We start from the raw sequence: 14,357 nt of genomic DNA on the forward strand, positions 1-14,357 counted from the left end.
CTGACAGGAACATACAAACTCTGTACTCAAAATTTCACCTTTGAAGGTCTTCCACTTACTTCACACATCTTTGCCAGAAAAAAAACCATCCTAATCCATGCATTCTAGATCTTTTCTCATTTCCTCAAAATTGGCCTTTCTCCAGTTTAGAATCTCAACCCGATATCCAGACCTATCCTTCATAACTAACTTGAAACTAATGGTATTATAATCACTGGACCCAAAATGTTCCCCTACACATACGTCTGTCACCTGTCCTGTCTCGTTTCCTAATAAGAGATCCAGTATTGCACTCTCTCTAGTTGGTACCTCCATATATTGATTTAGAAAACTTTCCTGAACACATTTGACAAACTCCAAGCCATCCAGCCCTTTTACAGTATGAGAGTCCCAGTCGATATGTGGAAAGTTAATATCTCTTACAATCACAACCTTTCCTGCAGCTGTCTGCTATCTCCCTACAGATTTGTTCCTCCAATTCTCGTTGACTATTGGGCAGTTTATAATTCAACCCTATGAGTGTGATCATACCTTTCCCATTCCTAAGCTCCACCCATATAGTCTGAGTAAATGAACCCTGGGTCTGTCCTGCCTGAGCACAGCTGCGATATTTTCCCTGATGAGCAATGCCACTCCCCCCTGTTTTGTACCCCCCCCCCCCCCCCGCCATTCTATTGCATCTGGAACAATGAAAGCCCAGAAAAATGAGCTGCCGGTCCTGCCCCTCCTGCAACAAAGTTTGACTTATGGCCACAATGTCATAATTCCATGTGTCAATCCATGCTCTCAGCTCATCTGCCTTTCCTACAGTACTTCTTGCATTGAAATAGATGCACCTGACAACATTCCCACCACATACAACCCGTTGACTTCTAACGGTGCATGTAATTTTCACATCATCTTTTCCCTCCTCCACTCCTCTATCTGCTCTGGCACTCTGGTTTCCCTCCCCCAGCAAATCTAGTTTAACCATCCCCGAAGCAGCTCTGGCAAACCTTTCTACAAGGATATTAATCCCCCTCTAGTTTAGATGCAAACGGAATAAGTCCCACCTTCCCTGGAAGAGAGCCGAATGATCCAGAAACCAGAATCCCTCCCTCCTCCATCATGTTTTTTAGCCATGAGTTATGCTGCATTATCCTTCTATTTCTAATGTCACTAGATGAAACTGATCACATTAACCATCTGAGACTCTCATATTCATGAAGGGTGTGTGTGTGTGTGTGTATATATATATATATATATATATATATACACGTGTGTGTACTTGTCCTGCATGTGTATTATTTGACTGTATGTGTGTTATGTCTGGTTGTGTGTCTGTGTGTTTTGCATCAAGGACCAGGTAACACTGTTTTTCCAGATAACACTGTCTTGTACAATTACATGACAATTTACGTGAGTTGTCTTGAAGGGGGTCATTGCCAAAAAAAAAAGGTTGAGTATGGCTGGTTTAAATAATTACTCAAGTCTTTTGGATTATTGTTAATGTGTTTGTTGTCCAAGCCTGTTGTCAGACAGATCACTGTGCAAGATGGAGCTCACATACGGTGGATAATTTATTCAAATCATTATGCTAATGAGCTAGCAATCATTTGAATATCAGCAATGAAAACATTTGCATCATTTCATCCAATATAATAAACTTGGAGCTTTAAATCAGTTGAATATCATCAATTATTCACAACATTCATGCCTTTCTATTGGTCCAAATTTTTTTTCAAAAGGTTAATGCACCAAAGTTCATTGCCCATAAAACATTGGGAACTATATTAATGCAAGTATATGTTTTCAAAATATCTTAAATTTCACTTTAATTGGAAAATAAAGCAGTTGTGAGTTCAACAATTTACATTTTTGCATTAATTGCTATTCTTAATTCTTGCAGAATGCAAATAACTTTAAGAATATGAGTATTACTGATTATGAGAGAAAGATACAAATTATCTAAAGCACATTAATTGGAAGCATTTAGCATCATTAGGTCTTAGAGCAAGAAAACAGGTGCACAGACAAAACTTGTTCACGCTGAACAATGTGCCCTCCTATCTTAGTCCTATTGCCTGCATTGGGCCCATATGCCACCAATCCTTTCCCATCCATGTAGTTATCCAAGTGTTCCTTAAAGGAAGCTAATGCATTTGCCTCTTCCATTTTACCTGGCAGCTAGTTCAGTTGCTTTACCATCTTATGAGTGAAGAACTCTTGTAAATTCCACTCCCATCATCTTAGATTCTCTTATTACGGGACCCACTCCGTTACTTTTCTCCTTATCTATGCCCTTCATTTCATTGATCTCAATAAAACCCCCTCACAATCTGAGGAAAAATATGCTGAGTTTTTCAGTCTCTCACAACTTCCCTAATCCTTCTTTATCAGTCTGATATTTAGGTAACCAGAAAAGCAATATTCCAAGTGTCACCTCACCAATGTGCAACTTCATCGGGATGTCCCAATAATGCTGGTCATTGTCTCGACCGATGAATTCAAATGTCCCAAAAGGCTCTCTTCACTACTCTGTCTACCCATATTTTCATCTTTAGAGAACTAGGTACCTGCACTTCTTAGTCCCTCTGCTCCAAATACTCTTCAGGGTACTGCCATTAACAGAGAAAGTCTTGCCCTGGTTTCATTTGACCCAAATGCAGCACCTTGCATTTCTCTGAGCATCTGGAATTCCTTAACCAAGTTCCCCATTTGAATTACTACTAGATCTCATTACAATTGTGGATAAAATTCCTACTGGCCACCATATTACATATTTTGTATCCTCAGCAAATTCACCTTACCACAAACATCCTTGCCAAATCATTTGTGAAGTATTAGAACCATAGAAAACGACAAGACACAGAAACAGGCCCTTGAGCTTTTCTGGTCTGTGCCAAACTATTATTCTCCTTAGTCCCGCTGACCTGCACAAGGACCAGACGCCTCCCATCCATGTACCTGTCCAAATTTTTCTTAAATGTCAATATTGAGCCTGCATTCACAAATTCATTTGGTAGCTTGTTCCACATTCTGATCATTCTCTGTGTGGTTTCCCCCTAATTTTCCCTTTAAACTTTTCCCCTTTCACACTTAACCCATGTCCTCTAGTTATTATCTCAGCTAACCTCAGTGGAAATAGCTTATTTGCATTTACTCTATCTGTACCTATCATATTTATGTACAGTGCCCTCCATAATGTCCAGGACAAAATCAGTTTTTTCCATTATTTGCCCATGCTCCAGTTTTAATTTGTAATTAAACAGTTTACATGTGATTTAAGAGCACATTCTAGATTTTATTCGAAGCTATTTGGATAAATTTTGGTTTGACCATGTAGAAATTACTTTTAATACATAGTTTGCCCATTTCGTGGCACCATGATGTTTGGGACATTCAGCATCAAAGACAGTTGTGATTAGTCAGGTGTGATTAATTGTTTCACTGATGTAGGTATAAGAGAGCTAGGCTTGTTTCAAGGCTTTTGATCATCTTTGGAACCTGTAGTAGCAATTTTCAACAAGAGGACCAGAGTTGTACCCAATTCAAGTCAAAGAAGCCATTATGAGGCTGAAAAGCAAGAATAAACCAGTAAGAGACATCACCTAAACCTTAGGATGACCCAAATAAACTGTTTGGAACATGATTAAGAAGAAAGCATACTGGTGAGTTCAGTAATCACAAAGGGACTGGGAGGCTAAGGAAGACTCCACTACTGATGACAGAAGAATTCTCATCATAATCTCCAAATACCTGTCCGACAGATCACTCTTCAGGAGGCAGGTGTGGATGTGTCATTGACTACTGTCTGCAGAAGACTTCATGACAGAAATACAGAGGCTACACTGCAAGATGCAAACCGCAAGATATGGTCAGGATGGCTAGATTACAGTTAAAAAGAGCTTGTAGGATTCTGGAAAAACGTCTTGTGGACAGTTGAGAACAAGATTAATCTGGATCAGAGTGATGGCAAGAGCAAAGAGTGGAGGTGTAAAGGAACTGCCCAAGATCTAAAGCAGACCACTTCATCTGTGAAACATGGTGGAGGGGGTGTTGTGGCCTGGGAATATATGGCTGCCACAGGTATTGGTGCACTTATCTTGAATGATGAAGTGACTGTTGATGGCAGTAGTAATTCAGAGCAAATTAATTCTGAGAGGTATTGAAACATCTATTTGGTCTGGTTTGAGCAAATGCCTCCAAACTCATTGGATGGCACTTCATCCTACAGCAAGACAATGATCCCATTCTGCTAAAGCACACATGTCAAACTCTGGCCCGCGGGCCAAATTTGGCCCGCGATATAATTATATTTGGCCCACAAGATCATTTCAAAAATGTATTAGAGGTGGCCCGCTGGCCGCCGGGCCAGTATAGCGCATGCACAGTAATACAACAAATCCCAGAATGCATTGGCGTCAGCCCGCTAATCATCCCCACCTCCTCTGTTTACGTTCCAGGGTCTCACCGTGGACTCTGGTTTTGGGGCCTGGCCGGTGTCAGGGGAAGCCAAGGCCGCTTCCCAGCACCCGGAACCGGAGGCCTCGGGCCTGACCTCGCCAGGACCGTTGCCCACTCCCCCTCCCTGCCGCAGGCCGACCCGCGACTCACGGTGACGGGGCCGCTGATCCGCCGAGATCCCGCCCTGCAGCGAGAGCCGATGCCCCCGCACTGTCGTTGTCCAACCTGATCGCCCGCAAACCCCGCCCTCCCACACACAGGCCTGAGTAAGGATTATGAACTTTAATCTCAGGATAAAACGATCTTCCAATAGTTTCATGTCACAGTGATAATACATTCCTGGTTAAAAATGGTCCTGCACCTGGATACAAGCTCATTAGGCATAAAACTTGAAAAGTGTGTAAATCAAAGGATATCTGTACCAATGGAAAAAGGGCATGGCAAATAACCCTGCTAGAGTTCATGCCCACAATCAGTCACCCATTTGATTGTTTCAGGAATCATGTTATTCTCCCACATTCTCAATAGCCTTCAGATTTTACTATTCGACAGCACACTAGCAACATTTGACAAATCCTCTATAGAGAAATATTATTTATTGAATATTTTCTCATTTGTTAATGCTTCTGGAAAGAGTTTATCCAAAACTATTATTAAACATTTATTTTAATAAGAAAAAGTTTAACATTACATATGTTGAAAGAAGAGAAAACATGCAGATGTTGTTGAAAATTCTCAATAAATATTTAGTTCGGCCCTCGACTTAGTCCAAGTTTTTAATTTTGGCCCTCCGTGAATTTGAGTTTGACACCCCTGTGCTAAAGCAACAAAGGAGTTTTTCAAAGCTAAAATCTGGAAAATTCTTGAAGGGCCAAGTCAGTCCCGTGATCTAAATCCAATTGAGTACGCCTACCATATACTGAAGAGAAAACTTTAAGGGGACAAGCCCCCGAACAAGCAGGAGCTGAAGATGGCTGAAGTAGAGGCTGGCAGACAATCACCAGAGAAGATACTCCTCATTTGGTGATGTTTACATTCACAGAGTTCAAGCGGTTATTGCATTCGAGGCATATGCAACAAAGCACTAAACACATGCATTAATATACTGCGATGTCCCAAACATTATTGTGTCCTGAAATGAGTGGACTGTGTATAAAACGTGTTGCAATTTCTACATGGTCAAACCAAAATGTACACAAATACTCGAATAAAATTGGAATGAGTGCTTCAATCACAGATGAATTGGTTTGATTACTAATTTAAAACTGTGGAGCACAGGGGAAAATACAGGAAAAAATTTCTTTGACCCAAACATTATGGAGGGTACTATATACCTCCATCAAACTTCCCCTTATTCTTCTACACTGCAGGGAAAAAAAGTTCTAACCTTTTTAACTTTTTCCTATAACTTAGTTCTTCAAGTCATGGCAAGTCACTAAAAGCAAGGGTTCTAGTACATAATCCTGAGGCACTCCACTGGTCACAATGCTCCACTCGGAAACACTGCCTTCTACCCTCATTCTCTGGCTATTGTTTATACAGTTGGCTTTCTATTCTGTGAGGTCTAACACTGCAGTGAACTGAAATTCACTGGTGGTTTGTCATATTGATGGCTGGCTCTGCTCCCATCTACCCATATATAATCCTGGTTTTCCGCCTAAACCCGAGCCCTTCTGAAGACCACTGTAAGACCACTGTAAGACCCTACCCTCAGTTATAAGCTGATAAACGCACATGGTCTCCTTCCAGTCGTGAGAACTTTTATTCATTCTACAAATTGATTAGCTTGTTTCCTACAAGATGGAAGTGCTACTCAAGCCAGAGATGCTGCAGATAGACCCTCTGTTCCCAGACACAGCTGAGGAGTTCATGTACTGGCTAGACTGCTTCCAGGCCTACCTGAATGCAACTAGATGTCTTCCACACCAATGAGCTCAGGAAGCCTGCACTCGTTTCCAGGGTAGGAACGAAAGGGTATGTAGTCATCAGGGACTGCACTACATATGATGCTGCCATCGAGATTTTGAAGACTCAGTACCTGAATTTTCAAAACAAGGTCCTTGTGAGGCACTGACTTGCTCTACATCGCCAATGGCCAGGAGAGACCATTGATGATTACCTGCTGGATCTGTGGACACTTGCCAAAAAGTGCAGGTACAAAATAGCTAAAGGCCATCTTCATGTGGAAGAACAGATCCGGTACACTCTAGTTGCAGGGGTTCGCTTGAGGTGCACGAGGCAGCAACTACTCGATTCGGGTAAGAAGGACCTGGCTAGCCACCTTGAATGGGCCAAATCACTGGAACAGACCAAGCTCGAGAATGATGACCTCAAAGCTAGCGAGCTTGCTCACCCAGGTGACCCCTTCCAAGGACCGGCTGCTCCTGCTACCCCAGCCCTAATGGCTACCGATTCCCATGCTAAGGAGTGCTCCTGCGCTAGGGAGTGAATTTTCTGCGGCAAGAGCCCGCACTTCCAATCTCGTTGGCCGGCTAAAGATTCAGTTTGTTAGAGCTGTGGCAAGAAAGGACATTGGGCGAGAGTTTGCCATGTGAGAAGCCCGGAGAAGTCCACGGCCTGCACCACTCCTGGATCCAATTCCAGCCCCAAGTCATCTGCCCCGAATTCACCTGAACCCACTTGCTGCGTTACACGCTGAAGGAGGGTGGCTACGAGAAAACAGCGCAAAAAGGCTAGGTGGCCATCTTGCTGAGACTCAAATTCAAACTTGGCGCATTATTGTCAGAGGAGGAAGGAGGATGGTCTTCTTGCCATGCCATCAGGTCGACACCATCTTACCCATGCAGGGCAACCCAGGACGGTGGGAACCACTTGAGTGAGAAGTCTTCGGGGTCTTGGCCTTGATGGTTCTTGACCAGGACAGATCTCACCAGCTCAGCAACTCCATAGTGACTCTGAAGGTAAACGGACACTCCACTAAATGCCTAATCAACACAGGCTCTACTGAAAGCTTCATAGACTCACAGATTGTGCAGGAATACAACCTAAGGATGTCACCTTCCAATTATCGCATATTCCTTGCATCTCATTCGCACTCGACTTGTATTTGAGAACATTGTATAGTACATTTGTCATTTGAAAGGGGGGAAGTGGGAATTTTGTAAGATACATCTGTTTGTACTTGATATATTGTGTGCTCCGGTGCTGTTGGGTCTGGACTTCTTGTGTCACCTTTAAAGCGTGACCGTGGAGTATTCTGGTCCCCTCCCCAGTAACAGTTCGGAACAGAGGGCCTCTAAAATCAGAACCCACATGCAGCCTCTCCCCACTGAATATCGACCCCTCACCTCTCTTCCCGAATCTGTCCTCAGATTACAAACCTATTGCTACCAAGAGCAGGAGGTACAGCACAGCAGATCGAGACTTCATAAAGTCTGGGATGCAATGCCTACTGAATGAAGGTATCATAGAACCTTGCCCCAGCCGGTGGAGAGCACAAGTGTGGGTGGTAAAAGGGGAAACAAGTCCAGGCGAGTAATTGACTATAGCCAAACTGTTAATCGGTACACACTCCTGGATGCATACCCCCTCCCTCGAATTGTGGGCATGGTGAATGATATTGTGCAGTATCGGACCTATTTGACCATTGCCCTGAAAGCTACTTATCACCAGCTCCTAATCCGTTCTGAGGACCGTCCATATGTGATATTTGAGGCAAACGGTCATTTCTATCAATTCTCTTTCACTATTACTAACAGGGTTTCTATCTTCCAGAGGCAGATGGGCAGAATGGTGGATAATGTCACCATCTGTAGCCATACTCTGGAGGATCATGGCACCAACTTTCAGAGTTTTCTCCACACAGCGAAAACCCTGAACCTCACTTATAACTCTAGCAAGTGCGTGTTCAGGACTAATTGACTATCGACCAGTACCACGGACACCAGTAGCCCAGTGCTCTTCAACTGATGGATATTGTGGAGGGGATGCTCTTACCAATCCTCACTAATTATGATCTGGTGGTGAGGATATCCATCTGATTACATGATGTGGTGGTTAGTCCCAAGTCTTGGAGTTTGCTGATCAGTTTTGAGGGGATGATGGTGTTAAATGCCAAGCTGTAGTTGATAAAGAGCGTCCTGATGAATGCATCTTTATTGTCCAGGTGTTCCAGGACTTTGTGTAGAGCCAGTGAGCTACAATGGGTGAAATGGAACATATCCATAACATCGCTCAGACAGGAGCTGACATGCTTCAACACTGGCCCTTCAAAACACTTAATTACTGTGCATGTAAGTGCTACTGGTCCATAGTCATTAAGGCAGGTTACTACGTTCTTCTTGGTCTCCGGCATGATTGAAGCCTGCTTGAAATGGTGGGCACCACACCCTGCCATAGTGAGATGCTGAAGGTAGCTGAATATATTGGTAAGTTGGTCAGCACAGATTTTTAATACTTGGCTAAGTTCTCTGTCCGGGCCAGATACTTTCCTTGGATTCACTCTCCTGAAGGCAACATGCACATCATCCTCAGATATGTACAGGATGGGATCATCAGGGGACATAGGGGTGTGGAGAGGTGGTTCTTCACTGTTACTGCGGTCAAATTGGGCATAGAAGGCACTGAGTTACTCTGTGAGTGAAGTTTTGCCGTCTGCTACTGTACCGGTCTGAAAGATTCAATTTTTGAGTCATCCAGAAACAACAATTATTAAGGAAAAACATGTCTTTATTGAGTTTAATAATACAGAATCTTCTTGCATTTAATCCAGTGTTACAAAGAGTCACAGTCATGTTTATTGAAAGCAGAACTCATTGGTTTCTCCAGACTAGATTAGCATTTAAACTAACCAAATGAGGACATGTGCATTGTTAAAATGGTTGACAGAAGCTTTAACAACTTAACGATATGATAGTACCTGTCAGATAAGCTGCGGTTCCATTCATAAACATTTTCGCTGTAAGCCACAATTGATTCCATTCATTAACTGCCGTCAACAAAATGGCCTGTCAAGGTCATGACATTAGGTATAGATTTTACATCTCACTATTAGGTGCCAATGAAAGTTTCTTTTCTTTGTGAACCTTGAGGAAAAGCTTCCTTTCTTAAAGATTCAATTATTTCTCCAGATTAATGATTAGCATATGATAATTAAAACTTAAACTAAATGTACACAAGAGCACGGATGTTCAATATGTATTGAAGGCAAAACCTCTAGACATTACCTCAACTGTTCCTAGGACATGAAACTTAAACAGAATTAACTGTTAATTTGGGTAAATGATTGACATCAGTGATTTACATTTCTTAAGTGAGAACACAATGACAAATGTTAACATGGAAATAACAATATACCTCAAATGAATTCAAAGAGATATACTTATCAACTTGTAAGAGATATGCCGCCAAAATATGCCATAAATACTGTACCATTTCACTGTGATATTTGAGTCAAGGTTAATATTGACTAAAGTGACATTGTCTACCTGAACTTGATATTCCTCACTCCCGCTAGTGTAATTTAATAAATCTATTTATATACTCTTTATTATGTGCATTTTTCTATCTTAACAGTGTGGGCTGACTATCACACCCGATTTGGTTTTGTATCATGTGGGACCTTATCAAGGTCCCTAAAATCATTATTTATAATATCGACTGGTTTGTTTTTGTTTACTCTCTTGTCATCTCTTCAAAAAATTCTATCAAGTTCGTGAGAAACAATTTCCCACACTTGACAGATTTCTTTCATTTTCCCTTGGCTTTCTAAATTTTGATAGAATGTATCTCTTACAGTTCTCTCCAGCAGTTTCCTTTCCACTGCTTTCAGATTACAGGTGTGTAGTTACCAAATTATCCTTAAGGTTCTTATTACATACCAGCAGATATGCCAACCTCCTGTCTCTAGAATTTCTCCTGTCACTCACAATGAGTTAAAAATGTCTGTCAAGGTTGCTCGCCTTCCCATAATGTTCTGGGTTGCACCTGGTCTGGACCCAGTGATTTATCTTATGATCCAAGTCGGCACAGTTAGTCCAAATCTATTACAGCGCCAGCGACCTGAGATTGTACATTCTTCCCATGTCTACATGGGTTTCCATTTTCCATCCACCTTTCAAAATGTACAAGGGATGTAGGTTAATTGGGCACTTGGGTGGCATGGGTTCCTGGGCCAGAAGTGCTTGTTATCATGCTGTGTGTCTAAATTAAAAAAAAACTTTTCACTATTGATGCAAATATCCACATCTTTTCAAAAAGATTTTAGTTGCGTTCTGCATGATCAGACAATATGTGGAACACAGCTCTGATGTAAATGGATCACCTTCAGCTGAGGAAAATATATTGCAAGTTGTAAAGAAAAATGGTATATTCTCAATTATAAAGAATTAATTTTATTATTTTTGACTAAAAACTCTTTGGAATACATCAAAGGAATATATATCTTAATTAAAATTGACATATGCAATTTATAAAATTAGTTGGAAGGGAACTTTTTGTTTGTATAGGATTTATGCCATTTTAGTATTAAGTTACTCAACTTCATTTTGGCTCTAAATGAGTTTTACTATTTTTATGTGAAAATACAAATGAGATTTTCTTCAATGTTAATTGTGATTTAGAGGCAAACTGTAAATTCATGGGACTGTTTTAAAGTTACCAATGGTAAATGAATTACAGCAAATTATTATTTACTGCAGCAAGTTCAATGCTGGTCTTCTGTAAAACTTAAGGTCATGCATTGAAGAGTCCAGCCATCATCCTCCTGATAGCTTCCAGATGTGGAAAACTCATATATATAGCTAAAGCATGTTAGTGCCATCATTCAATAATTATTTTATAAGTTTCTTTGAACTGTAAGTTCAAATTTCTACTCAAACTTTATTTAAAAATAAAATAAAATTTAACTTCCAGATGTCTTCACAGGGCAATTTTATTTAGAAGGTTTGGCAAAGGTTGAGAGTAAATGAAATGGGGCACACTCATTTATCTAGTGTTATGCAATGTCTCAGATAATAGCAGCAAATATTATTCTTGGAGATAGAACTAAAAATGGTAAATAGGTTAGTTAAATATTATTGAAGCTGTGGAGGAAGCCACCTTTGGACAATAGCCTTTGACTTTTTAAAAAAGGTGCTCCAAGTTACTGTATACAATCATCATATTCCTTCTGATAAGCATATTTATTTTTTTTCCAATCACTGAAACTTCTGCTCATGGAGAGATGAACATTTATCTGGGACAAGAGTATAATAATGAATGCTATTTCATTATTGACTTTCTGTCCATTAGAACTGGACATCAAGCATGGTGCATGGTTGCCACTCAGGTATTAAGTGATCCAATGAAAATTTCAACCCCATATGCCTCAGATCTCCCTGTTCTTTGTTAGACATATTATTTCTGACAGTACATCTATTAGTCGTGTACCATGTTCCCGTCTGGGTACAAAAATGCTATTTACTTGTATTACACATTGCAGGGAGAAGGTTTTATTTATGCTGTACAGGATGTTGGTTGCAGGGAATGGAAAGCTTTTCTATTTTTGACAGTATCAATAAAGCACTTCTAATTTAGGTATATCATAACAAAATCCTCCAATATTCTGGTCAAATGATATGCTCTAGCTTGAAGTTAGCATTTACTACAGCACCATAGTGAAATATCCACTCTTTGCTTTTGATTGTCTTTCTGTTTTCAGGCCATGATACATTTGGAACTTCAACTTGTAAGTGGATTCCAGTGGCCAAAATTTATTCATTTGGGCCCAAGAATACAGCATGAAAGAACAACAACATCCATCAATGGGGCCAATCTATTGTTTCTTATGACAATAACACCGACACAATTACCCAATAATTTATACCACTCCTTTACACACTTCGACATGTACTACTCAAAGGTGCATAGTGATTGGTTTATTACATGATATTAACTTTCAAATTCCTAGGCTGAAGTCTTGTGCCTGCATTTAATGTCTTGAAATCTCAGTCTGAAGTGTCAGAATCATGTCTTACCCCAAAATATTTTGGTAATACAAGACTTTAGATTTGTAATTTGCTCTGTCCATGGTCATATACAATAGAAGAGAAAAGACAATAATGGAAACACTCAGTAAATCAAGCAACATCTGAGAAATAGAAGCAGATTTAAAGTTTCAGGTTGAAGATCTTTCATCAGAATAGGACGTTAGTTTAAAGTCGGGTGCAGATGGATAGATCAAAGGAAATCTCTCTAACAGGGTTCAGCCAGGGTTGCCATAAGAACATAAGAAATACTAATAAACAGTTAAAGTTAATCTGGTTGACAATTATTGAGGAAAGTTAGATAGAAAAAAAATAAACAGATGGATAGATACGAATGTGAAATGCAGGACAGAACTGTGGGAAATGTCTATTAGATTAGATAGAATCAGTGGAGAGATAAAGACTGATTTAATATTACAAATTGTGTGTGCAGGTCAGTTCTGATAAAAATTAGAAATGAGTTACCCAAAATTGTTGGGAGTTGCATTGAATCCTGAAGGCTGCAAAATGCCAGATAATATATTTATTGTCATAGACCCAAGTACAATTTGCAGATGCATTGAAGTTCTTACTTGCTGTGGCTACATAGTCTTAAATTACCATAATGCATCATGAAACAGATGAAAAGACAATAAATATAAAATAGTTAAATGATCACAGTGGCAGTTAGTGCATAAAAAGTGAGGCTTCAAGAGTCAACAGATCTTTTGGTGGTCTTGGAGCAGGGTACGTTCAAGAACCTGATAGTTGATGGAAAAAAACCCAAATCTTTAACCGAGAAATGCTGGACTTCAGGCGTAGAAATCTACAGCACAGAAAAAGCTCCTTCAGCCCATCTAGTCTGTGGTGAACCATTATTCACAGAGATCTTCAATGGACAAGAGGTCAGTATCCAAAAAGGCTATGTATGCCATTTTCTGCAGCCTTCTGCATTCTCACACTCATATTTCCAAACAAGGCCAAAATATATCCCGTACACCTATAGAAGCTTAATAGAGAATTGATCACATGCCAAATCTCCTCAGACTTCCTGGAGAGGCATTGTTGTACCTTCATTATGCTTGTCTCAATGTGCTAGCTCCAGGAAAAGTCCTCTGATATGTCAAGGTCCTAGCCTTCTCCACTGCTGTCCCACCATTGAAGAAAGGTGCATGGTCCCCTTGACCTTCCCTTCCTGAAGTCCACAATGAGCTCTTTGATCCTGCTGACATTGAAAGTAAGGTTGCTTATCTGGCACCATACAACTAGATTCTCTATTTCCGTCGTATACTCTGACTCATTACTCTCTGTTATTCAATAGCAATCGTAGTGTCATCAGTGAATTTATATATTTATTTGCCAGTATTGATGTTCAATGAGTAGATAATGGTGTTATTGCCAAACTGCACTGACTGGACTAGGATTCATTTGCAAAGGAAGGAACAGAGTCCCATATTCCAGTTTATTATTTAGATATTTAACACCGAGTTTTTGTTACACTATTCTCTACAATATTTATTTGCTATTATTGCATTACCTGCTATGTCTTTGACAGCCTGGATAGTAAACAAAGCTTCTTTCTGTATTTTGGTTCGTGATAATTCAATTCAATCTATTCAATTCTAATGACATTTTCCTATAAATCACAGGAGATGCAACAGTTGCTATTTTACCTTTTCCTTTTGAATACATCTGGGGACCCATAACATTCCTTTAAGGCCAAGTAAAGATTCATGAACATTTCTTCCAAATCAACTACTGTAAATTTGCTGATCATTGAAACTTGTATACATTGGAGAAATCAAAAGCATGTTGGATGACCACTTTGCAAAGCATCTTCAGTCAGTAGTGACAACCCGAAACTTTTAGTTACTCATCTCTTTAATTTTCCATCAACTAATACTCTATGGCTTCCTGCAACTGAGCCTATAATTTTAAGGAACATTA

This window comes from Narcine bancroftii, chromosome 8 (genome assembly GCF_036971445.1).
Source record: "Narcine bancroftii isolate sNarBan1 chromosome 8, sNarBan1.hap1, whole genome shotgun sequence".
In the NCBI taxonomy this organism is placed as follows: domain Eukaryota; kingdom Metazoa; phylum Chordata; class Chondrichthyes; order Torpediniformes; family Narcinidae; genus Narcine; species Narcine bancroftii.